Source organism: Sus scrofa, chromosome 8, assembly GCF_054392235.1.
Source record: "Sus scrofa isolate SSC_HxYL_T2T_F1_AM1 chromosome 8, Sscrofa_HxYL_maternal_Yorkshire_Landrace_v2.0, whole genome shotgun sequence".
Taxonomy (NCBI): domain Eukaryota; kingdom Metazoa; phylum Chordata; class Mammalia; order Artiodactyla; family Suidae; genus Sus; species Sus scrofa.
In genome coordinates this window covers 115,084,322-115,109,950 of record NC_139390.1, presented here as the reverse complement: position 1 = coordinate 115,109,950, position 25,629 = coordinate 115,084,322, and positions in this window count along the sequence as shown.

The window sequence follows — 25,629 nt, the reverse complement described above, 5'->3', positions numbered from 1 at the left end:
GTTAAATAAGGCACCTCGTTTCCATTTTCTCATTTAATCTTTCAAACAACCACAAAATGTATATGTTATACTTTTTTTATGTATGAAGAAACTGTGGCACAGAGAGGTTGAGCAATGTGTCCCAAGTCACAGAACTAACAATTAGCAGAGCTGTGATTCAAAGTCAGATAAACTTTGATAAAGGTTAAAACAATAGAAGAACACTATTGAAGGAAGCAGCTTTTAAACTATGTTTTAAAAACTAGTCATGATTCGATGAGGGGAATGCATTTCTGATGTGTGGAATAATGTGGCTACCAAAGAATGTCGATAAGGTAGAAGATGTGTGGGATACATAAGTGTATGGGCAGTCTGGAGAGATGGGGAGTAAAGAAGGCAGAGAAAAATCCTACATTAAACAATAAAAAAATTATCTTGAAAGAAAAAAAATGCAGTTCCTTGGAAAAAACATCTCTAAAATTTTGAGGGAAAGATATTATTTGAAGATTAAATACATATATTTCATGTATGAAGATAGTAGAAAGACATTCTCAGAAGTGTGTGAAATAAGAAAGAACACATCGCCCATAGTCTCCCTGTAAAAAATAAAAAGAAAAGAAAGCCTTGAAAAAATATGCTGAGAAAAAAACCCCTCAAGATTGGGAAGGGTATAGCATAGTAGAAAACAATGAATGATCAGACTAATTAAACTGAAAGTTATTTTCTACAAGTTGTTAATATTATTACAAAATAATGCAGCTGTCCAGTAGTTCATAAAAGTAATGGGAAATGGTGTAAAGTAATAAAGTCTGGACCTGAGGTGTTGGATCATTCCAACAAAACAGCAAAAATAAAGTAAGAGGGAGGCAATTGGGGATAGAATAAATTTTTTGTCTTAAAATGGGAGAGCTACTAGTTATTGCTTCTTTACTGATAATATTAGAGAAAGACATGTTCACATTTTAAAAGATATGGAGATAATTATTAATGCAATTTAAAACAAGATATAGAACATTAAATCATTAAAGAAAAAAACACGAACGAAGAAACCATGTTCAATACATGAAGGTAAGCATAAAAGTTAAACATAAAAACTGCTCAGGAAATATAAAATTATAAATAGGTAGGCTTATGATAAATATAATTTTTACAATAAATGTGATTGAGTATAAATTATTACTAACAGAAATGTCATAAAATTATCCAATGACATGCTGTTTATGAAACAAAAATAAAATGTTAAACTAAAAGATGGTTAAAATAAATATCGTAAATGTTACCCAGTCATTGAAAGTACAAAAAAAATCAAGAGCAACAATAATAGTAAGAGATCAAATAATTCAGGGAAAAAGGATTGAAAATGTCAAAAAGAATTGTATATATTTGAAAATGTCAGTCTACAATTAAGATACAGAGATCACAAGCATTCATGTTTCAAATAACATAGTTCCAAATGTGTGAAGCTAAAACTATTAAAGGTACAAAAAGGTAAAAGAGGGGGAAGAAGTTACAAATAAGGTAGGAGATTTTTAACCTGAGTCTTTTTCATATCAAATGGACATTGTAATTCCACTTCATCTGGGCTCTGTACTTGTCCAGTATTTTCACATCCATCACCGAAAAGTATCTTTAAGTATGCGAAGGGCCAGGAAACAAAGATCCACTGTTCTTACTATGGTCCATGCTCCTAAAAGAGTGGAAGAGGTAAGGTAGTTTAGAGACAAATATAAAAAGCAAACATATTTTCTAATTACAAAGTCACCTAGTGTAATTTGTTAGTGGGTCTAAGTACAATATAAACTAAGTGGTATTAGACATGAAGTTATTCACTTCTGTAAAACTTTTGGATGCTCTGGCTGATGGGTGGAGAATATAAATGGTATTTACTATAGCAAAGTAAATATAGTTGTGTTCATTTTTTAAATCTAATATTTTATCTGTTTTCATTTCCTGTTCCCATTGGGGATGGATTCTCCTTTACAGTAAGTATTTTAACACCTATTTCCCAAGATCTTTGGCTGTTGAATGCTGAATGAATGTAAAACTCTCAAATACAGTCAGACCATAGACACAAAAAAAACCTCAATTAAATTGTCTGATTGAGAAATACAGAATAAGAAATATACTTGTCAGCACCAGCAGAATGGGTTAGGAATGTTGTAGACAAGCAGAAAAAGAACGAGGTCAGTTCAGAATGATCAAAGATTAAAAATGCCCTGGGTCCTAAGTAAGAAGTGGCCAAATGGTAATATCAGAATTGTCTTTTGTACATTCTTCATAGTTACTTTTTATACCTGCAGTGAATAAGGTATGTATGATTCTTAATAAAGAGGGTAGGTTCAGTCAGAATTAAAGCATTTGTTTTTAGGTGACGAAATGAACTGGGAGGATCCTCCCTGACTAAGAGGCAGCAGTTTTGCTGCTAAGAGTGAGGAAAAACTAGGTTAATAGCATTCCTTAAAGAACAATCTTAATGGACTTTTTTTTTTTTTTATTAAAGAAGTTTTCATTTTCTGCCTCATTTCATAAACAAAGACAATAAAGAAGTTTCGAAAACCAGTTATTTCATATTCAAAACAAGACACAACAAAAAAACTAACCAGACAGTACTGTCTGTGGAGGAGCATAATGTCTCTGTATATGTAGAACCTGGTTGCTTTTGAGACTTGGCATTAAAATGAGTGAAGTCTTTGTCTTCTGGCTCTGAAAGTTCAATTCACCTATCCTCCCCGCACTAGAGCTATTGCACTGAGAATATTCTAGGAAGGTGTATTCTCCAATGTCTTGACTAGAAATTCAAAGCAAAAGAAATCATAACAAAGTTTCAAAGTTCAAGTTTAGTATTTTCTCACACTGTCAAAAAAGAACCAGTTTTAGAATAGTTTTAGAAAATGGTAAAGCAAATGGTAAAGCAAATGGTAAAGCATTTGTCACATACTGGGATAGGCAGAGGATGCCTCTGCATAGCTCTAGGCTCCATTACAAAGTTATCCCCTTGGAGAATTTCAATTCTGCAGCACTTAAGTGAGGTCATTTCTTTACTCTTAAGAGGTTGTTAATTATTCTCATATGAAGAAAAGCATGGGAAGTGATATAGAAATTGTTCTTCATCCTGAAAAAAACATGAATTTCTTGATAGACCGGGTAAAATCAATGTGATATCTACCTATACAGCTACCATATGATTTCAATATGGTATACCTATACTGTATGACAGTAAAAGGACAATAGGAAAGATGTGCTTATAAAGATATAATTTGCAATTCAACTTGGTATAAAATATTTGATTTTGTAAGAGAAGTGTGAAATTAAATTTATCAACACAATGAACTTCTATTTTAAAATTGTTACCCCTGATTTCTCTCCTCAAATACATTTTTTAATGAAAGGAAAAAATAATAAGTGAATTTGTAATTAAAAAGGTACATGTTCAAGGTCATTTTTTTCTTGAGCATTCATTTTTCATTATCTATATACAATGAAAAGTAATTGTCAGTATTTGTTTTAAGTTATTATATTGACATTCTCTGATTGCTCTTTTACAATTCCAATATCAATGAAAATAAACTTTGCATATGTATTTTTATTGTGACCCTTACAAAGTTAGTTATTTCTTGTGTTAATTCCTATGTTAGATTAAAAACATCTCAAATATAACTAGCTAAATCATACATACCTTACAGTTTAGAAGGTGGCATTTGCACTGGCAGATCTCTCAACTACCATCTATTAAGTTTAATGTGGCCATCACGTTAAATGTTCAATGGTGTAACCATTTTCTAATGTGTTCTTTACTAGCATGCCTTAATATATAAAACCCAGAGGACTAAAAGGAATTTATGGTGAAATAGCATGAAATTAACTTGATAAGGTTTCCCATTCATCTTCAATAACTTAAAAAAAATTTTAAACACTGGTGACTCTGTTTCAACTGTGTGGAATAAGAGAAGTGTTTTTTCATTCTTCTTAAATAATGTTCTAATATTGTAGATTCTTCTGAGAAACTGTACGCATCTGTGTCTGGCTGTGTTTAATGTGCTTGGAAAATGTGGGAAAAATGCCTTCTTTGTATTAACAACTACAACTTAGATATTTCAAGTTGACTATTACATAGGACTTTCAAATATTTATTTTTTCCTTTAAAGAAGAATGCCTAGATTAGAGAGAAATATCTTTAAGAATTTTCTTCATCTTGTTTCAAAATGTTTGAGGAGTTTAATTATAATATTTTAAAAAGTCTGTTATAAGGGAAGTAATAAAGGAATAATTCCATTCTCAAACTATTCCCTAATACTCATATATTTGGGAAAATGCTAATAGGACATATATAACTTTATATAAAGAGGAGACAGTCTTTCTCCCATAATGCACATTATTTTTATTTCCTTAATTATTTTAATCAGAAAAAAGTACTAGAGTTCAGAATCAGTGTTTAATTCAGAGAGAGAAGAAATAGAAAATTATCAGGGGCAAGGTAATTTGTAGTATGAATTCTAAATAATAGAAATGAAACATAAATATTTAATTTTGTAAAATATTTTGAAACTTATAAATGTATTATTTAAATTTTGTGAAATATTTTAATTTAAAGCTTTCTTTATTCACTTCTCCCTTACTGCAAAAACCTGAGAAGCAAATGATTAACAACTATAAAAAACACTGCAGTCTGAGAAGGAAAAAACTGAGGGACAGTCATTTTAGTACTACATTTGAACAAATTTGGGATGGCAAGGACAATGAAAAAAAAATCAGCCAAAAATACATAATCTTGGAAGAAATAGAAAAACACAAATTTTCAGTCACCAATTTTCCCACCATCCAGAAATTACCTTTGTCACTTTGGCATGTGTCCTTTCAATAGAAATATGCATAGTGACAGAGCACAGTCCAATATAGCTTTGTGAGGCAAATACATTTGTTTTTTTAGCAAATAAAATATGGACTTTTAGTAATATCAATGAATATTTTATTTTAGTATTCAAATTTCTGTAATATTATAATTAATCTGCTAATGCAAATATTTGAGTTGTTTGAGAATTGTAAACAATTCCGATAAAGATTTCCCCACTTTTCTGATAATTTCTGTTGGATTAATTTATAGGAAAAGAATTACAAGGTTAAAAAGTATAAATACTTTAAAGTTTAAAAACTGCATATCTTCTTGTCAAATTGTTTGATGAAAATATGTAAAATGTATCCTCTCCCACAACCTGACCAGAGTGTGTAAGGTGCCCACTCCCTGAATTCTTTCTTAGTTTGGTACATGAAAAATATCATCTCCTTTAGTACATTTTTTTTATTATTAGACATGTTTTTGACTAGTTATATTTCTTTTATGAATTATATATCAAGTACTGTTTCCTTTTTACTATTAGTGCATTTATCATTTTATATTGATTTATGTTGCTTATTCACAAAATATACTAAGGATTATATCATTAATCTTTCCAGTTTGTCTTTTGCATTTCATTTTTAAGGTACTGATGTTTCAAATTTTAATGTTGTTAAATCCATAAAAGTTCCTGTTAATGATCTCTGACATTATTTTGTCTAAAAATTCCTTTTCTATTCATAATAATATATATATGTTCACCTATGTTTTATTTCATTTATTTCTTCATAAAGTTCTCAATTCTATACATGTTCTACTAAAAATAACTAATGGACCGCTGGATAAATCTCTGTCCTTTAGATTCTGAATCTTCCACACTTTTTGATTCTATCTTACGATGACTAACTTGGTGAAGGCAGGAGTTCCCGTAATGGCTCAGAGAAAACGAATCTGATTTGTATCTATGAGGATGCAGGTTTTATCCCTGGCCTCATTCAGTGGGTTAAGGATCCAGCATTGCCGTGAGCTGTAGTGTAGGTGGCAGACGAGGTTTGGATCCAGCATTGCTGTGGCTGTGGCATAGGCCAGTGGCTATAGCTTCAATTCGACCCCTAGCCTGGGAACCTAGGGGTGGCTGCGGCCCTAAAAAGAAAAAAAAAATTTGGTGAAGGCTAAATTCATGTGGTTTGTACTCCTAGAATTTCTATTAATATTAGCTTATTAATGGAAAAGGCAATACTACCCACCCTCCCTAAAAAATATTAACTGATTTATAGAAATAAACATAATAGATAACAAGTATTAGTTTTACTCTGCTCCATTATTAATGCTAAATATCTCATGAAGTCCTTATACACATGGTGTCTGCATCTTTCTGAAATTCATAGTTGGTAAGACTAGAGCATATATGAGATAGTAAGCGGGGTAAGCTCTGATGCACTAGAAGCCAGTACTTTTGTGCTGTCAACTTCCCTCAAGGTCAAGTTCATTTTAATTCTTTGACCTGCACTGACTTACTTATTTTTCAAAAAGAATACTGTTCAAGATTTTAATGGCACTCTAACCTCCATGCTTTTTCACTGCCACCATCTTGGGTCCTTATTTTCACCTTTTAATATTGCTAAGGTGGGGTTTTACAAATGTCTAAAGATCAAGTCATAATCTAGTTGCCTCTTTGAGAGCAGTATCAGCCATGGTCCAGGGAGAAACAAAAATGACATGTATTTGAACAATTTTTTATGAATTGTCAATGAGGCATAAGGTTGTTATTTAAATAAGTGAAAGGGTAAAAAGAACTAGAAGCTCTCATGGAGGTAGCAATTGTAGAAACACCTACTACCCTTAGGGAAGAGACTAGAATTACTAAAACTGAGAAACTTGGGAACAAGATCTTGGAAGCAGCTGATGCTAGTGTCATTGAGGAGCAGCATGGAATGAAGCTGGTTCAGAAAGTTTTGGAAAACCTGAAACCTAGATTTAGTATTTTCTATGGGAAGGAACTGCCCTTGTTGAGATAAAAAAGAACTGTTAGGATGAAAGTCACAGAGCAAGAGGAAGCCAGGAAGCCCAGAGGAAGTGATCAGGAAGCTGCAGGCATCATCCTTCCTCTTCCTTCTTGCTCTCAGTTTCCTTTAGCGCCCTATTGGTAGAATCTAACATGGAACCAATTGGCAAAGCAGAAATGTGGATTGTCACTTCAGATTCGGTATCAAAACACAGAGAGGAGTAAGGTGGGTTCAGAGCTGAGAGGCAGTTAGTAATTAGCACAGAGGATATCCTCTAATCCCTAATTTATTCACTCTCATACTTTTTTTTTTTGAACTCTCATACTTTTAAAGTCCTTAATGTTAACCTGTCTCATTTTCATCCATACTCCTCCCATCTTCTCCTTTACATAGACCATCATCTCAGAGGTTTGCTTGTTTTTTGTAGTTATTTCTTTGTGATTTTTCAGTTAAAATGTTTTATCACCAGCTGTTGTACTATATAGGAAAGCCCATTTTACCCCCAGCATGGGAGTGAAACTGGGCCAATCTAGGGTTGACCGCTTTTTCAAGAGTTATTAGGTGGATTACCACATGGATTTGCTTGATACTGCAGAATAGTATATCAAGTAATACAGTAGGGCAGTGAGTAAAACAACTCTTGAGAATCTCCTGGTGTTAACTATCTTGGCAAAGTTTATGCTTCTGCACAAGTAAAAATGTGGATCAAGTAAGGCATGTACATTATTTTCTTTGTCAGAGTGTCAATTTGTTGTGTCTGAAGAGTTCTAGTTAGAGAAAAAGACACCAGGGTGTGAAATGGTGGATCTCCCCAGAGGAGCATGACGTGGAGGTAAGAGCAGAAAGGCTATCACAGAAAAGTTTCAAGTCCTGTGCAAGGAAAATAACCAGAGCTATTAGCAGCTGAACTCATAAACCATGATAAAATGGTAAAATGTAACAAAGCTGTAGCAATTATCATATCAATTTACCCATATATTTTTCTAATCCTTTTCACATACATCATTCCAGCAAAATACCCAGATGTAGTAATTACAGGAAATTTCTAAGTCTTTTGGCAAAAACTCAGAAGACTTGGGCCCATTCAAAGTCTTTGTGCATTAGCAGAAGCTGTGTAAATGGGCCATTCTGTAGTTAGAAGGCAAAATCTATTGGCTTTGGTTCAGTTTTTAAGTGACTCTAAGGGAAATTTCTTACTGGGTTTAATTGACTATGAATTGTTATTTCTGTTTAAGCAGAGCACATGATTTTTGTAAAATACAATGCTTAAAGTATATGACTAACTATTATTCAACTGTGAAGTGGGAATTGATACTCTTGCTTAACATGGTGGTAAAATCTGTCACTTTTTCAATTGAGAATATTTTAATTTTATGAAAAAATGAAATTTTTGCAGATATTATATGGAAGTTTTTATTGCTCATAAAATAAGTAACACTGTACCATTTAATATTTTAAAATGATTTAAAATATCAGAATTCAGTTGTTAGTTGGCATATAATTGGCACCTAAGAGTCTATAACTAAATCAGGTCTGGATGCTTAGTTGCTTAATGTTTTGTTATACAGGTAAATTCAAGAAAATATAAAACTGTGCTTTTTATGGAAACTGCTTCATATAAAGCAAAAGTTACACAAGTATTATTTGACCTTTACTGCTGTTATATAAATCTTTAAAATTAAAACTCCTGTATAGATAAAACAACTTTTTTTTTGCTTTGAGGAGGATTCTGAGGAAGGAAGTTCAAATATGCGTTTATCTTCATATTATAATCAACACCATCAATGGCATTAACGGTCCAGTGAGAACATCGCACTAAAGTGGATCAGCTTATAATGAATATAAACTTGAGATAACTATGTATCTTAATGTAATGGCTTGAATATCAGTTGGGGTATTAATTGGAAAACACTAAGTATTTAAAGAAGGAGCACGTTAATGAAGGTAATTCGTTACATATATGATAAAATAATTACGAAGCCATCAGGTTGGCAAGGCAACTCAGAATTTAACAACTGTAGGAAGACACCACCACTAGGCTGGAGGGACAAAGAGCAGAGGTTGTTCTATCAAAGCTCATAGCACAGGGTCACCTATGATAAGATGCAGTCATAATGGGCCTATAAGTTGGGGTAGGAGAGAGAGAGAAAAAAATGAATTAGGAGTGTAACCTGTGGCCCAGAGGAAGGAATATGGCTGGCTGCCTCTCCTCCTTTTTTTCCAAGAACCCACCAGCACTTCCTTGAGTCAGAACCAGCCAGAAGACATGGAAGCCTGGAAATACAGCTGGCAGAACTCGGTTCTCCCCACTTGTACAGCCACCTTCCCCCCATGATACAAAGGCAAGCAAGGAAAGCATCGAGGAATAGATCTCAGTGCAAACAGAACCAGGAAGGACTGAGATTACTAAGTACATCATATAACTTATGAGCCTAAAGCAAATGTTTTACGCATCCTTCATATATTAACTCTTCATTGGTACTTGAAGATTTAGAATATGGTAATAAAATTTCTAGGAAATCTATTTTTTTCCTATATAGTACTTAAACTTGAAAAGGAGGGTAAACATTACTTTTACAAAATATGTAGTGAAAAATTATAAATTTTATCTTTATAATTTTATACTATCTGAAACTTTTAATGGAAATGTGATTTATTTTTCTTTGTTGAAGAGAGAAAAATCTCCTAAAATAAGAGGACAAAGGTAGGTCAAAGGACTGATAATAGACCTATGTTTTTGCCACTTCATTAAAAAGAGGTTGCGAGGGAGGTCATGGCTCCGCCATTGAATATGTTAGTGTGATGCAGCTCCACTTTGATCTGGCTGGTATCATAACCAGAAAGAAGAGTAGATAGAGTCACACCTCAAAGTTGACAGAGAAGGCTGGTCAGCAAGAAGATGGAGACCAAAGTTGGAAATTAGTAGTACTAGTGCTACAGTTTCAGTAAAAAGAGAAATGTACCTGTAGAGACTAAGTTGTCTTTCAAAGGCTTTGATTTCTTCCTGAGGCTCCCAGGCTCGCTGAACTGGGGAAGTGAGATTTTACCAACCAGCCGTCAACTGACGCTTCATATCTGAGAATAGGGTTCTAATAGCAACCATGTGGTCAGTGAGTGGTTCTAAGAGCCCTCTGTCCTGTTTATAGCCAACATCTGGCCTGGATAAATCACTCTCTATTCTAGGATGAGTCAACAGAGGAAAAAATACCCCAACAAAGTGAGGTCTATGGAAATACTTTTCAACATTAAAAGGAATATAATTTAGAAGATGTGGAAAAAACATATACATGGAAAAGATTTACTGCAGGAAAATTGAAATACATTTAAAAAGCTGTCTGCATTGAGTTAGTAAAAAAAAAATTCCAAGGAATTAGACTTTATGAAAAGAGCGAGGAACTATTCATTTAATATAAAAGGTGGAAATAAAAAAGGAAGCTGGGGAGATAAGAAAATACTTCAATTTTTAGTAGAAAAATAAAAATAGAACTTATGCATTAAACACTAAAGAACAGAATAAATGTTATATAAAATTAAATCAGTGATGTAATAAACAAACTTGATAGGTGTCCTGAAATGAAATAGACTATGATAGAAGGACAATGATAAGTATATTACTATGGATAGAGGATACTTAATTTAGTGATCTAATATAAGAAAAAGTTGTATTTCTAAATGAGAAAACAAAGCAAATGGAGACAGTCAGCAATACAAAATAGGAATGTATTCTGAAACTTAGGACTATATTCTGAAATATAGGAATATATTCTGAAATAATAAATACCTAAATGTGATTTAAAAAATTTCTGTATTTATCAAGAAGATTAATGAAAAAATACCTAGACATATTATGGTATTTTTTTTTAATTTCAAGAATATGAAATAGTCAAGCACTCAAGAAATTTAAATACAAGAATTTAGCTTTGATATGTCTCTGTATCTCCAGTGTCTGCTATGTTATCCCCATTTTACAGATGGAGACACCAAGATTAGAAAGATTAAATAATTTTCTTAAAGTCTTGCAATATCTGCTCCACAAATATTACCTTGGTAAAGCTGGAAGGATCTATAATGTTAAACAAATTATGAGCAAGATTCTTGACAAGAAAATTAGTATATGTATTTGCATATGAAGTTCTCTAACAGTTGATATAGTGCCCAAAATATATGAAGGAAAATCATCATAAAAAGAAGATGAAGAAATGAGTCTCTGGATTCAGCTGAAGTACCAGCCTGCTCTACCTAAAGACACTCACTTTAAGAATCCATGGCAAGGATTCATGCAAAGTTGGTGTAAAGAAATACAAACTTGGGAAGTTCTTATTGTGGCTCAGTGGGTTACGAACCCGACTAGTATCCATGAGGATGAAGGTTCCATCCCTGGCCTCCCTCATTGGGTTAAGGATTGCTTTGAACTGTGGTGTAGGTCACAGACTGGGCTCAGATTCCACATTGCTATGGCTGTGTCTGTGATGTAGGCCAGCAGCTGCAGCTCCAATTCGACCCCTAGCCTGGGAACTTCCATATGCCACAGGTGCAGCCCTAAAAAGAAAAAAAAAAAAAAGAAGCAAAAAGAAATACAAACTTTAATTGATTGTTAAATACCATGTTAAAAGTATGCAAGGATTTATAATTAAGAGCAGTAGTCCATTGCCTTTCACCAACCTCTAATTCTTACTCAGAGCAATACTTTTAAGCAATTTTGTTTGTTTCTGTTCTGGAACATGCTCTTTTTTCTTCTCAAATATAGTTATATATATATTACTATTTTTTAACATCTCTATTCATTAAATTTATGTAGGTAGTCAGCTATTTTGAAACCTTTAATATTTTTTTAATTCCTTTTTTTCCTTCTATAATTGTTCCATTATCATAGGTTAAGGGATGGAAGGCAAATGGAATATGGAGAATGGGTGCAAGTAGATGGAATGTATGCCAGACAAGAAGCAGAATAAATGAAAGCCCTTTGTAGTCAGTGGACTGTGGGAAAGAGAAAAGTGGGCAAAGCAGTAGAAACACCTGTTTACACACTTTCCCTAGCTCCCCACCCCTGGGAATGGAGGGTGGAGTCCTATGTGGTTGAGGAAGAGCCAAGAGTGAGGTCTGCAGAAAGGTATTCTTGCACAAACATAGCAGCGTACCCATTGAGGCTTGATGTGGTTGCGGTTGTAGAGAGAAATGATGTAATTTATGACTTTGTGATATAGAATAAATTCACAAGTTTTTCATGGCCCATGGAGACAAGGAAGTAGCTGAGATGAAAACCAGCTGGCCTGCCATGGGGGAAGTTTGAGTGTGAACTAAGCCAGGGGCTGGAGGGGAGGCGGGGGTTGCTGAGACCTGGAGGAATGGGCAGGCAGAGAGCCAAGGTGGGGTTAGGTCATAAAGGAAAGCTCATCGGGCCCAACAGAGCCAAGAGAACAAAACACAATTCTTCATTGCAGATGTTAGCAGGGGAAGCCAATGGGTACCCAAAGCTTGTGAGGAACAGCCCTGGGAGGCCTGAGAACTTAGAGGAATGAGGTACAAGAGATGACCTTCTCCTGGAGTCCATATCAAGTTAGGTTGGAGGGAGGGGGAAGTATATGAAGGGGAAGAGATCTTAAAGGAGGGCATCTGTCTCAATTAAATTGAATTATTCAAAGAAACAAGCTGGCAACAGTGGGTTTGATGGGCGTTTTGTTAGAAAGAGTAGATCAATTTTAGAAAAAATATAACTGTGTTACTTTTGTACTGCTGAGTGATAGTGAGTCCATATTTCTGCACAAGTTATGTATGCAAACTTCCATTTATTATCTAATCAATGCTTTTTACTTTCTCAGTTTGAAAGAGGAACATAATTTCTGTTTCATTTTACCTTTCCTCCCCTTCCATGTCCCAACAGCTGCCCCTACATTTTTGCATACATACCAACAAGTGGATAAAATTGCAGTATATTCTGTAATCATAATTAAGTCTTTGTAGATTTTCCTAAAAGTTGATTCTAAAGGTAGGAAATTTGAGACTCATCTTCCTGCTTTGATGTATGTGTTGCTTGGAATGTGTTTCATGCCTCTAATTAAAGGTCAGTGAGTTCTTTTTCCAGTTTGAGTAGTTTTATATTTGGACTTTGATTATCTTGTATTGCTTTTTACTTTCTTGAAATGTTAGCTGGTTGTTCTCTAGACTTGAATGCTCAGACTTCCATTTTGATCTCCTGATTAGATCCTTTGTTTCCTATTTTATGCTTACAACCTTTTTTTTTTTTCCCCAGTATATTATGGAGAGATATATGTAGGAGATAAATATTCTAATGATTTGCATGCCTAATGATATCTTTATTTTACCAGCAGATTTAACAATATTGTGGATGGATCTAGAACTCTGGACTAAAGTAACTTTTTTTGCATTTTTGAAGGCATTGATTCATTGTATTCTGTCTGTAGTGTGTCAGAGGGAAAGTAAGATGTTAATATGATCCTCATTGCTTTGAACATAATACCCTTTTTTCCTTTCTTTCTGGATGATTTTATTCTTTTTTTAAAAATTGAGATATAATTGGCATATAGCATTATTAGTTTTGAGTTCCAGCATTATTTGGTATTTGTATATATTGCAAAATGATCACCATGGTAGGTCTAGTTAACATTCATTTCTGTACATAATTAAACATTTTTTTTCTTGTGATGAGAGCTTTCAAGATCTACTCTCTTAGAAATTTTCAGGAATACAATTTTTTAATTATAGTCGCTATGCTGTACAGTATATAACCATGACTTATTTATTTTGTAATTGGAAGTTTGTACCTTTTGGCCCTTTCAACCATTTCACCTACCCACCCACCTCCAAGGATGATTTTATTTTTGAGGTACTTAAGTTTCATATTTCTGTGTTTAATTATGGGTCTTCTTTCATTTGTCCTGCAACTGCAGGATAGTCTCTTTCAATCTGAAGGCTTGTTTCTTCTTCAGCTGAAAAAGTTTTGCTTATTGTATTTTTAAATGACTTTGTAATTTTCTGGATTTTTTTGTTTGTTTCTGTTTGTTGCATTTCTTAGATTTATCTTCCAGACTCATATTTTTTTTTCTCTTTTTTTTTCTGCTTTCTTGGAGCTTTCCTAAACTTTATATTTTAATTTTCTATTTATTTTTAATTGACTATCATATACTTAATATGTAACATTATATTTGAGTCCCAAACTGAAAACTAAGCAAATGCCATTACCAGTATGTTTAGTGCCACACAATGGAATACAGTGGAGTTCAGTGAGATTAATGCAACATGTTGGATAAATTTCAGAAATATAATGTTAAGTGAAAGAAACCAAGCACAAAAAAGTGTATACAGTATAATGCCAATTATATGAGGCTGAGAGAAACAAACAAATGAAACTAACCCATGCTATTATAAGTTAGAATATGAATCACTTTTGGAGGAAAAATAAGAACTAGAAGGAGCAGAAAGCCCTCTGTTATGATCTCTGTTTCCATAATGTGGCTGCTAATTACACAAATGTGTACAGTTTATGAAAGTTCCCCAAGCTGTGCACTGTTCTGTTCTATTCTTATACTGTACTTGAATAAGGAGTTTAAAAGGGTAATAATAAATTGGCAAAAATAATATTGGCAATATATTTCACACAAAATGTTAATTCTTTAATAGTTAAAGGGAGCTCTTCAAAATGAAAGATAAGTACCCTATTTAAAATACAAAAAGGACAAGAATTTTTTTTAAATCATAAATGAATATGTAAAGTGACTAATAAACATTTTGGAAAGAATAAAACTCATTGGTAAATAAATAAATGCAAAGTAAAATGGATATGACATGAGTCTTAAATTTGTAGGAGGAAAATGCTCCTTGTTGGTCAGGTTTTGGGAACAAGTACTCATAGTAACAAGAGGGGGTTACTACAGGTAGACTCTCATGAGGATTAAGTAGCTATGACAACATAGAATCAATTAAAGTGAATATTCCATGGCCTGATATTAAGGTCCAGGAGTTTATCCTTAAGAATTAATTGTGGATGTTCATAAATATCCCATTATATCAATTATTTGTCAAAGCCTGATTTAACAGACTTAAAAAATTTTAGCAACTAAACCCAGGAAAGATGGGCTAATCAATTTGCCTTAAAGTTTTACAATAGAGTCTTGTGTAGCGTTTTAAAGTGGTTCTGTGGATGATTTCATTACATTTAAAGATGTTAAGTATACGTTATTAAGAAAAAATTTCCAAAATTATATACATTTTAAAAAATATATACTATTTTGTGTACCTCCCCTCTCCTGAAAGGGAATGGAATGGAACACAGCAAAATGTTGGATTGCTCTCTCACAAGTGAATTATAAATCATTTTTTTTCACATTTAAGATACAGCTTTATTATGATGATTATTATTCCTTTGGCTTTTTTCTTTTTTTATCAATGACTTATTTTTTCCATTATAGTTAGTTTACAGTATTCTGTCAGTTTTCTACTGTTCAGCAAAGTGACCCAGTCTCACACACACACACACACACACACACACACACACACACACATTCTTTTTCTCACATTATCCTCCATTATGTTCCATCACAAGCGACTAGATAGAATTCCCTGTACTATATAGCAGGATCCCATTGCTTATCTACTCCAAATGCAATAGTTTGCATCTATTAACGCCAAAGTCATTTTAATTTTGATAATTTGTTTTGTTTTCCATATTTTCAAATATTTTACAGTCAATCAGAACTCTCTTGTCATTTTCAAAAAGTAAAACATCTTCTAAAATTTTAAAAAATTTCTTTTATTATAGTTGACTTGCAATGTTCTATCAATTTCTGCTGTACAGCAAAGTGACCCAGTTATATGTAAATATACCTTCATTTTCTCACATTATCCTCCATCATGTTCCATTACAAGTGACTAGATATAGTTCCCTGTGCTGTACAGCAGGATCTCATTGCCTATCCATTCCAAATGCAGTGGTTTGCATCTACTGACCCCAAGCTCCCAGTCCATCCCACTCCCTCTCCCTCCCCTTTGGCAAGCACAAGTCTGTTCTCCAAGTCCATGAGTTTGTTTCTTTTGTGCCATATGTTAGATTCCACATATAAGTGATATCATAAGGTATTTGTCTTTCTCTTTCTGACTTACTTCATTTAGTATGCGAATCTCTAGTTGCATCCATGTTGCTATGAATGGCATTACTTTGTTCTTTTTATATGAGTAGAATTCCATTGTATATATGTACCACATCTTCTTAATCCATTCATCTGTCAATGGACATTTAGTTTGTTTCCATGTCTTACCTATTGTGAATAGTGCTGCTATGAATATAGGGGTGCATGTATCTTTTTGAATGAAAGTTTTGTCTAGATATATGCCCAGGAGTGGGATTGCTGGATAATATGGTAGTTCTATATTTAGTTTTTTGGGGTACCTCCATACTATTTTCCATACCAATTTACATTCCCACCAACAGTGTAAAAGGGTTCCCTTTTCTCCATAGCCTTGCCAGCATTTATTTGTAGACTTATTAATTATAGTCATTCTGACTGGTGTGAGATAGTACCTCATTGTAGTTTTGATTTGCATTTCTCTAACAATTAATGATGTTGAACATTTTTTTCATGTGCCTGTTGTTCATCCCTATGTCTTCTTTGGAGAAATATCTATCCAGGTCTTCTGCCCAGTTTTCAGTTGGGTTGTTTGCTTTTTTTGCTGTTGAATTGTATGAGTTGTTTGTATGTTTTGGAGATTAAGCCCTTGTTGGTTGTATCGTTGGCAACTATTTTCTCCCATTCCATAGGTTGTCTTTTTTATAGTTAGATCTTCTAAAATTTTTATATTTTTCTTTGCAAGATAAATTATTCAGCTTCACGGAACTCTCATTTTTGCCTTTCTATGACAAAGTGTCCTGACCATTTTCATTCACATATTTTCTGGTGCTACTAAGCACATTATTTTCATTTTCTTGTGCTAGAAGTTTATTTTTATTCAATTCAAATTAAAGTTATGTTTTTAGAAGGAATGAAAAATGAGAAAAAGAGGATAAAGTCACATTATATAATTCTAGCACAGAAGCAGTGAACAGACATTAATTTTGGATGTCTCTGCCATTTAAGCAGGAACCATAAATTCCATTCAGTTCCTGGGCTAGGCACAGAGGCCAGATACAACTCTGACTAATCCTATGCAAGCTACTGGAAAAAAAAAAAAAAAAAAAAAAAAAAAAAGAAAAGGGGACTGAGACTGACCAGACTTCAGGCTCTGTACCTTTTTTTAAAAATAATTTATGATTTAATCAGTGGCATATATCAGGCACTAAAAGGAATGGCATTCCTAACTAAAAGCTGAAGATTTAGTTGTACAATCTTGGTAACAGTAGAAAGTGTGATATTGGAAGTTAAGTTTATATTTGCAAGTCTGATTTTCTTTAGACTTTTTGCAGCATCGACATTTCACTTAATTTTTATTCATATGCAGTAAACCTACTGATGTAAAACAGTCGTTCTAATGCATCGATGCAATTAAAAGTGTACTCTATAAGCCATAGAGGTGCATAAAAAATAGGACAGTCTCTTGCAAGAGGTAAGAGAAAAAGTACATGAAGTAACACTGATAAGAGCATTTCTTAGAAATGTCTGGGTGTTCCAGAATAGTTGATAATGCTAAATTAAGTCAACAACTATATGGTGTTTCCTGAGTTATTTTTTTTTTTTGGTCTAAGGCTGATAATACAATAATTATATAAATATAGTCTAATTTCCTCCAACTTTCAAATAGTTGACCTAACATTTAAGTTCAAGCTGCATTTGTATTGCATGTATGAATCTTAGACCATGCAATATTTTACTTTTTTATATTACTTAATTTTAATTTTCATCTCCTATTTTACCAGCTGACAGATATTTAATCTTAGTTCAGGGTTCACTTGGTCCCTGGCCTGGGTTCCCATTAAATTTCAGGGGATTCACATAGTACAAAATCACTGGAGGGGAGAACATCTCTTACTCACTTCCCTCTATCTTGAGGGCAGCTGCTGGGACATCCTTATTGCTATCTGATCTTCCGTCACTGGTTTCTGTAGGTAGCTACTGAGTCATCCTTTGTCCCAGGCATTATGCCTTGCAGTTTTCCAAGCATCTTCCCAACCCTTACTATTTTTTTTTTTTTTTTGAGCCTTTTCTAGGGCCATTCCCTCAGCATATGGAGATTCTCAGGCTAGGGGTCTAATCTGAGCTGTAGCTGCCAGGCCTACAACAAAGCCACAGCAACTCAGGATCTGAGCCACTTCTGCAACCTACACCACAGCTCATGGCAACGCCAGATCCTTAACCCACTGAGCAAGGCCAGGGATCAAACCCTCAACCTCATGGTTCCCAGTCGGATTCGTTAACCACTGATCCACAATGGTAACTCCAACCCTTTCTAAATTTGATTGCACTTTAGGAAACTTTGGATCTGGCTAAGTAAGTTTCATCATTTTGGTACCCCTCTAGGATGTATAGAATCATTCTGCTCTGTCTCCCACATGTCCATATTTTTGTTTGTGGTTATCACTAATAGATTTCATAGGTACTCACACATGATCTTCAAATAAACCTTAAAAAATTTTTTAGGGATAGTGGTAATGTTGATCTAATCTTGTTTTAGATGATAATAATTTAGGTGTTAGAAGCAATAAATGGGGCTGGAGTTCTAATTCACTTTAGAAAAAACAACTAGTTTTAGACCAATAAATATAAAAAAAAAAAATACCCGAGAGAATGAAAAATGAATGAAACTAAGGGAAAAAAAATCTCAGAATGTTGTATGTTAAAATTGATTGGATGTGGAGTTCCTGAAGTGGCACAGCAGAAATGAATCTGACTAGGAACTATGAGGTTGCGGGTTCAGTCCCTGGCCTCACTCAGTGAGTTAAGTGATCCGGTGTCACTGTCAGCTGTGGTGTAGGTCACAGATGCCCTCAGATTTGGTGTTGCTGTGGCTGTGTTATAGGCCAGCAGCTGTAGCTCTGATTAGACCCCTCAGCTGAGAACCTCCATATGGCCCTAAAAAGCAAAAATAAGTAAATAAATAAATAAAATAAAATAAAATTGGTTGGATGTGTTAATAGGCTATGGTTGCTGAAGCAAGTTCAGTATTTCTTTAACACTAAATCAAAGTGTCTGGAAATGTGGCAGTGCCATGAACTCTGAAAGGAAACATTAAAGAAGGAACAGTTTTGAGCGGAGCATATGAGTCTGAGTTTTGATTTAATGTGTTTAATTTCTAACTAACTATGAAGTTAGCACTGTGGAGCTAACAATTTGGCAGTTAGAAATATGTAGCCATGGAACATAGTAGGAAGGTCAGAACTGACATATACACTTTGAAGTATACTACATATGAGTTTTTAAAACTAGTGTGGTTGATAATCAATTTGGTCTATCAACTAAGAAGATTTTTGTGTCCTGAATTTGGGAAAATATGCTTTTAAGAGGTAACTAAAGAAAAACGAACCAGTAAAGAGTGTAGAATAGTCCCTCAGAAAGGCATGGGAAAATCTTCAAAGAATACAGTGTCACGAAATTATAAGAAAAAGAGAGACCGTTGGGAGGGTATAATAAAAAGTTCTGAATGTTGCAGCAAGGTCAGGATATAAGAAGTCATTTGATTTGACAATTGTGAAATCATTAAGCAGCTTTGATAAGGAAAAATTTTAGCAGAGTGGAAAAAATCCTGGTGTCAGTGGGTTGGTGAGTCCAGATCGAGGAAGGAACTATAGTCTGCAAACCCAGAATACATCTTCAAGGAAAGCATGTCTGGTAGGTAAACAGAGATAAGAGACAATAGCCTGAGGAAAACAGGGTAGGGGCAAGAGGTGGTTTATTTTTAAGAACTGAAGAAACTTATTATATTTATAAATGAAGATGAAAATAATCAGTCAAGGAACAGGGTGAATTAAAGAGGCAGAAAAGGAAGGAGATGACTAGGCAAAAAGAAGAAAATGAAATTAGGAGCTCAAGTGTAGGGGAAAGAATGGAGGTGTTTGAATTCAAATAGTCAATTATGGAGTGCTCTGTGTCAGGTCTTAGAATATCTATTTTTTTTTTTTGCAATAACTTTAAGGTATATATTTTTATTCCTGTTTCACAGATGAAGAAATTGAGGTGATAAGTAATTGGCTTATTTTTACCCACTGAGAAAATTGCAAGTCATTATTTTTTTTCTTTACTTATTAATGTTGGGTCCTTCTTTTGTGTCATAAGATAAATAACAAAGAATGAGGAATTGAAGAACATTTGAAAAAGAAGAAAAGGAATTTGAAGGAATTTAGTTCGATGTTTTTAACCTTTTAAGTAAACAAGAAGAGGAAGGCATTTGATGCTAGATTTGGCTGTGTCTTGAGATGGGCAAAGATCAAAGCTATTGGAAGTAGGTTATTGAAGAAATAATATATTTGAATTGATAAATCAACTAGTAATTAGTATTTAATATTCATTATTATTCAGTGCAGTTATATTTCATGGCTTTTAGTGAGGTCAGCTGGCACAATAGTGTGAATTTTCTCTTGCTCTGCTTGGTCATTTCAAATGGATATGGAGAAACAGCAGTATTAACACAGAATTAGAAACGAGGTATATAAAGCAAGAGATAATTCTTGTCTGATGTTGAGAGCATGGTTGACCATGGTCAGGCTGGGTAAGGAACTGAGTGAGGCCAGGGAGAAGCTAGGAAAATAGAACTGGATGAAAGGGGTTGAATCTTACAGGAAAAGTCCACCTTCAAAGGATGCACACATTGAAAGGTTCGGAAGAAACTTCTGCTGTGCTCAGATGTTGAAGGTGAATCAGTAGGAGGTGATGTTATGCTCCAAGGTTACTACCTATATAGGTAACTGAAATGGAGATGTTGGTCTTCAGAGTCAAGATGGTTTGAATCTTAGGAGCTCTGGTGTTGCAAAGTTTATCAAAGTGAATAGTCTTACAAATTATAGTAGAAAGAAAAGTGGACAGTAATTATGTAATCTAGTTGCTAAAATTGAAGTTCATGGTGCCCAGCAAATCATTTAGATAATAGGCAACGAAAGTATTGTGAATATATCTTGTGGATTATGGAACAGAGGAAATGGGAAGCAAACGTATGGAATAAGAGGATGTCAGCTTGTTGTTTGTATAAGAAAATTTATATGGCATGTTGTGCAATTTAAGCAAGTGGTAAATTAATTTATCCTTAAAATAATTGTGAAGGTGATAATTTCTGAAAAATGATAATTAGTTTATTTAAGAGTTACTTAAACAAGGCTAGATCTTAACGTGTGATACCAAAGAGGAGTTAGACTGGTATTGAGGCATTTAAATTACTTCCTTTAATATAGATTGTTCCAGCAGTAACAAAGTGGAAATTTTGTGGTCTTAAACTTGTAATATGAATAAATAAGTAAAAATGGTGAAACTGAATAGACAGTAATGGTCAAGAGCTGTGAGCTGGATGCTGGCTCTGTTACCTTGGATTCTACTGAGTGACTTAAATTATCTTTCTATGAATTTTAGTGCTGAGTATATATAGAAGAAAATGCAACAAAGAAGTAAACATTAGCTCCTCAAGAAAAGACAAGCACATTCCAGGTTTTTGGAGTTCACATCATCCTCAAGGTCAAAGGGCTGTAAAATTACCTTTACCTTAGGGATATACAGGAATGTACATCAGTTTCTCTGAAGTCTCCTCTGGCTCTGAGTCAGTCATCCAGACAATCGTTCAGCATATTTTCACTGAGTATCAACCCCAAAGAGGGCGTTTTCTTAGCACTGGAGAAACAGGGTGAATAGTCTCACTATTCTCATGGAGCCTTTTATGTTAATGTGAGAGAAATATAGGCAATACACAAATCAACACATATACATATAAATTCTATTAGCATGTACGTAAAGGGAGAAAATTTGGAGATTTATAGCTGGTTTAACATAGCCTGAAGAAGTTATTGATATACATCATACTGACAAAAATCTGAAACTTTCAGTCAATTTTATTAGCTAATTGATTTTAGTGTGATTGATTTAATCTTATTGATTAGGTTTTAAATTTTATGTCAGTGATAATATAGACATACTTAATCTGATTTCCAGTATTTGTTTTATAAAAATGTATTTGTTTAAAGATGCTAAACTATTTATTTTGCTTTGGGCTTTAATTAATTAATTTGAGCTTTTATAATATACAGTTGCATTTTGATAAAATAAAAACAGTTTCATTAAGATATACAGTTGACCCTTGAACAACACAAGTTGAACAACTCAAGTCCACTTATGTGGATTTTAAAAAAATAGTAAAAACTACAGTACTATGGGATCTGTGGTTGGTTGAACCCATGGATACAGAAATGTGGATATGGAAGGTCAACCATAAGTTAAACTTAGATTTATGGCTGTGCAGAGGGACAATACTACTATCCCTTATGTTCTTCAAGGGTCAACTGTAATTTCAACTCACCCATTTAAAATATAAATTCAATTGGTTTTAGTGTGTTCACAGAGTTAGTTGTGCAGCCATTACCACAGTCAATTTTAGAACATTTTCAACACTTAAAAAAGAAACTCTGTACCCATTTATGGTTGCTCCCCATTTCTCTCATCTCCAACCCCATATTCTCTAACCATAATGGAATTAAATTAGAAACAATCTAGATATCTCTGAAATAGTCTCCACATATTTGAAAACTAAATCACACATTTATAAATAACCCTTAGATTGGGGTTCCTGTTGTCACTCAGTGGATTATGAACCTGACCGGTAACCATGAGGATGCAGATTCGATCCCTGGCCTTGCTCAGTGGGTTAAAGGATCCAGTGTTTCTTGGAGCTGCACTATAGGTCACAGACACAGACACAGCTCAGATGTGGTGCTGCAATGGCTGTGGCCTAGGCCTGCAGCTGCAGCTCTGATTTTACCCCTAGCCTGGGAACTTCCATATGCCACAAGTGTGGCCCTAAAAAGAAAAAAATGATAGCCCTTAGATCAAAGGAGAAGCAAAAAGAAAAGTTAAAATGTATGAAAATGCATACACAGCAAAGTTTGTAGAATGTCCTAAAACAATGGTTATGGGGAAATTAATAGCACAAAACACATATTAGAAAAGAAAAATTCTCTAATAAATAATCTTACGTTCTATTCTAAGAAACTAGGAAAAAAGAGCAAATTAAATCCAAAGTAGAAGAAAAGGTATAATAAAAATTAATGCAGAAATTTACTAAATAGGAATCAAGAAAACAATGAAGAAAAATCAAAAGTTGATTCTGAGAAAATCGATCAAAATTGATAAATTCCCTCTAGCTAGATTAGAAATATAAGAGACAACACAAATTATCCAATATCAGGAATGTGGAAGGAAACATAATCATTATAGATTCTATTGAATATTGAAGGGATGATATTTTAATATTTAATATTCAAAGAATTATAAAGAAATATTTTGAACAACTTTTCGTTGACAGATTTGGCAATTTAGATGAAATAAAAAAGTCCCTTGAAAGGCGCAAACTTCCAAAGCTCACCAAAAAAGAAACACATGATATAAATAGTGCTGTATCAATTTAAAAGATTAAATTTATAATTTAAAAACTCCCCAGAAAGGAAATGTCAGGCCCAGATGGCTTCACTACTGAAATTTGTCAAACATTTAAGGAATAAATAATATCAATTCTTCTCAATTTATTCCAGAAAATTATAAAGGATGAGATTTTTTCCAGGTTATTCTGCAAAGGCAAAATAACCCTTATACCACAACAAGAAAAATACATTACAAAAAACTGCAAATAGATATCCTTCATTGACATGGATATTAAAAATTCTACACTAAATTTTAGCAGATTGAATTCAGCAATATAGAAAATGGATGTTGGATCAAGATAATCATGTGGTTTTTCTTTTTTCAGTTTTCTAATACAGCGAATTTCATTGATTATTTCTGAATGTTAACTATTCTTGTACTACAGGGACAAAACTGATCATAGTAGCAAACCTAATTTGATAAACTTCTACCAAGATTGACAAAGATAAAATGTTTGGGTTTTAATATTCATCTTCATTTATTTTATCCTCTGCACATAAGAAGTTTTGGATCAGAAACAGATTTCTCATTAAATACTTACAACAAATAAATGCATCCTGTTGGCCTCACCTCCAAATTTTGCCCTAGTTCTTACCCTTGGGTTAGGATGATAAGTCAGGTAAATGTCTCTCATGAATACCCTGCAGGTGGGAGACAGAGCAAAATGATTTTTCACTGCTTAATAAAAAGAGAAAAGGCAGCTGCCCTCCCTTACTTAGAGAGTGTCCTCTTTACTGCAACTCTTTTGTATATAAGTAGTATCTTTCCAGGATTCAGCTAGTACCATTTGCCTTATACCTATAAATATCTACAGATTTCTAGCCTTGTTTCTTCCTGAAATGTAAAACCTAGGGAAATAATGTTCCAGAATTCCTAGCTTTTTGGGGCTTAACCTCAGAACCTAATTCAGGGCAATAGCCACCAGCCCTATCCAGAAAATAAAAGAAGTTTTACTGTCCTTCCTGGATGCTGTAATTAATAATGCCAAAGGATATATACTTATATATATCCATCGCTATGACAGGCAAAATATTTCAGGAGTCTCAGCATTTTTTCAGGAACATTGATATATCTAGGAAAGTTTTATTTCCTCATTAAAATGAAAGGAGACACAAATAGCCAATGTCAGGAATGAATTGAAATAACTAAGAAAATTATAATAGCAAAGCTATTAAAAGGAATATTATAAATATCTTTATGCCCATGCATTTGACAATTTGGAAGAAATAGACACAGTCCTCAAAACCCACAAATACCATAACTTGGACAAAATTAAATTGATGTATTGAATAGTTCTATAATTATTAAGGACAATGAATTTATAATTTGAAAGCTACTGAAAAGAAATATCCAGGCACAGGTGGTTTCAATGAAGAATTTTATCAAATATTCAATCAAGAATTAATAAAAATATTATGCAATGTCTTCCAGAAAATATAAATTTAGGGAACACTTCCTAACTTATAATATCATTTGGGAATTATTAGCCTGACAGAAAAAGGCAGCACACATGAACCCCAAAAGAAAAGTAAAAACTAATATCTCTTATGAACACAAATCCAAAACTTCTCAACAAAATCTAGCAACGAGGGGTGATAGCAAGGGAATTAACAAAGTAAAAACTTCTACAAATCCTCTCCCTGATAAAAGTAACAAGGATATGGAGTTCCTGTCGTGGCACAGTGGTTAACAAATCTGACTAAGAACCATGAGGTTGCGGGTTTGATCCCTGGCCTTGCTCAGTGGGTTAAGGATCTGGCATTGCCATGAGCTGTGGTGTAGGTTGCAGAAGTGGCTCAGATCCCGAGTTGCTGTGGCTTTGTTGTAGGCCTGGCAGCTACAGCTCAGATTAGACCCCTAGCCTGAGAATCTCCATATGCTGAGGAAATGGCCCTAGAAAAGGCAAAAAAAAAAAAAAAAAAATGACAAAAGTAACAAGGACACAGGCAAAACCCATCAAAACCAACTTTTTAGAATTTAAAATTAACAAGGCTTACAACCATCTGTGGAGAATTTATTCAAGGTAAAAAAATTGCCAAATCTTATTATGAAATTCATGGCACTTTATTTTGCCTGATTTTTTTCTTCCCTCTCCTTCTCCAGTTCTTTGATAGCCCTGAAAACCAGTAGCTCACAGTTCCCATTCTGGCTCAATGTGTTAAGAATCTGACTAGTATACATGAGGATGTGGGTTTAAGGATCTGGCATTGCCGTGAGCTGTGTTGTAGGTTGCAGATGTGGCTTGGATCCAGTGTTG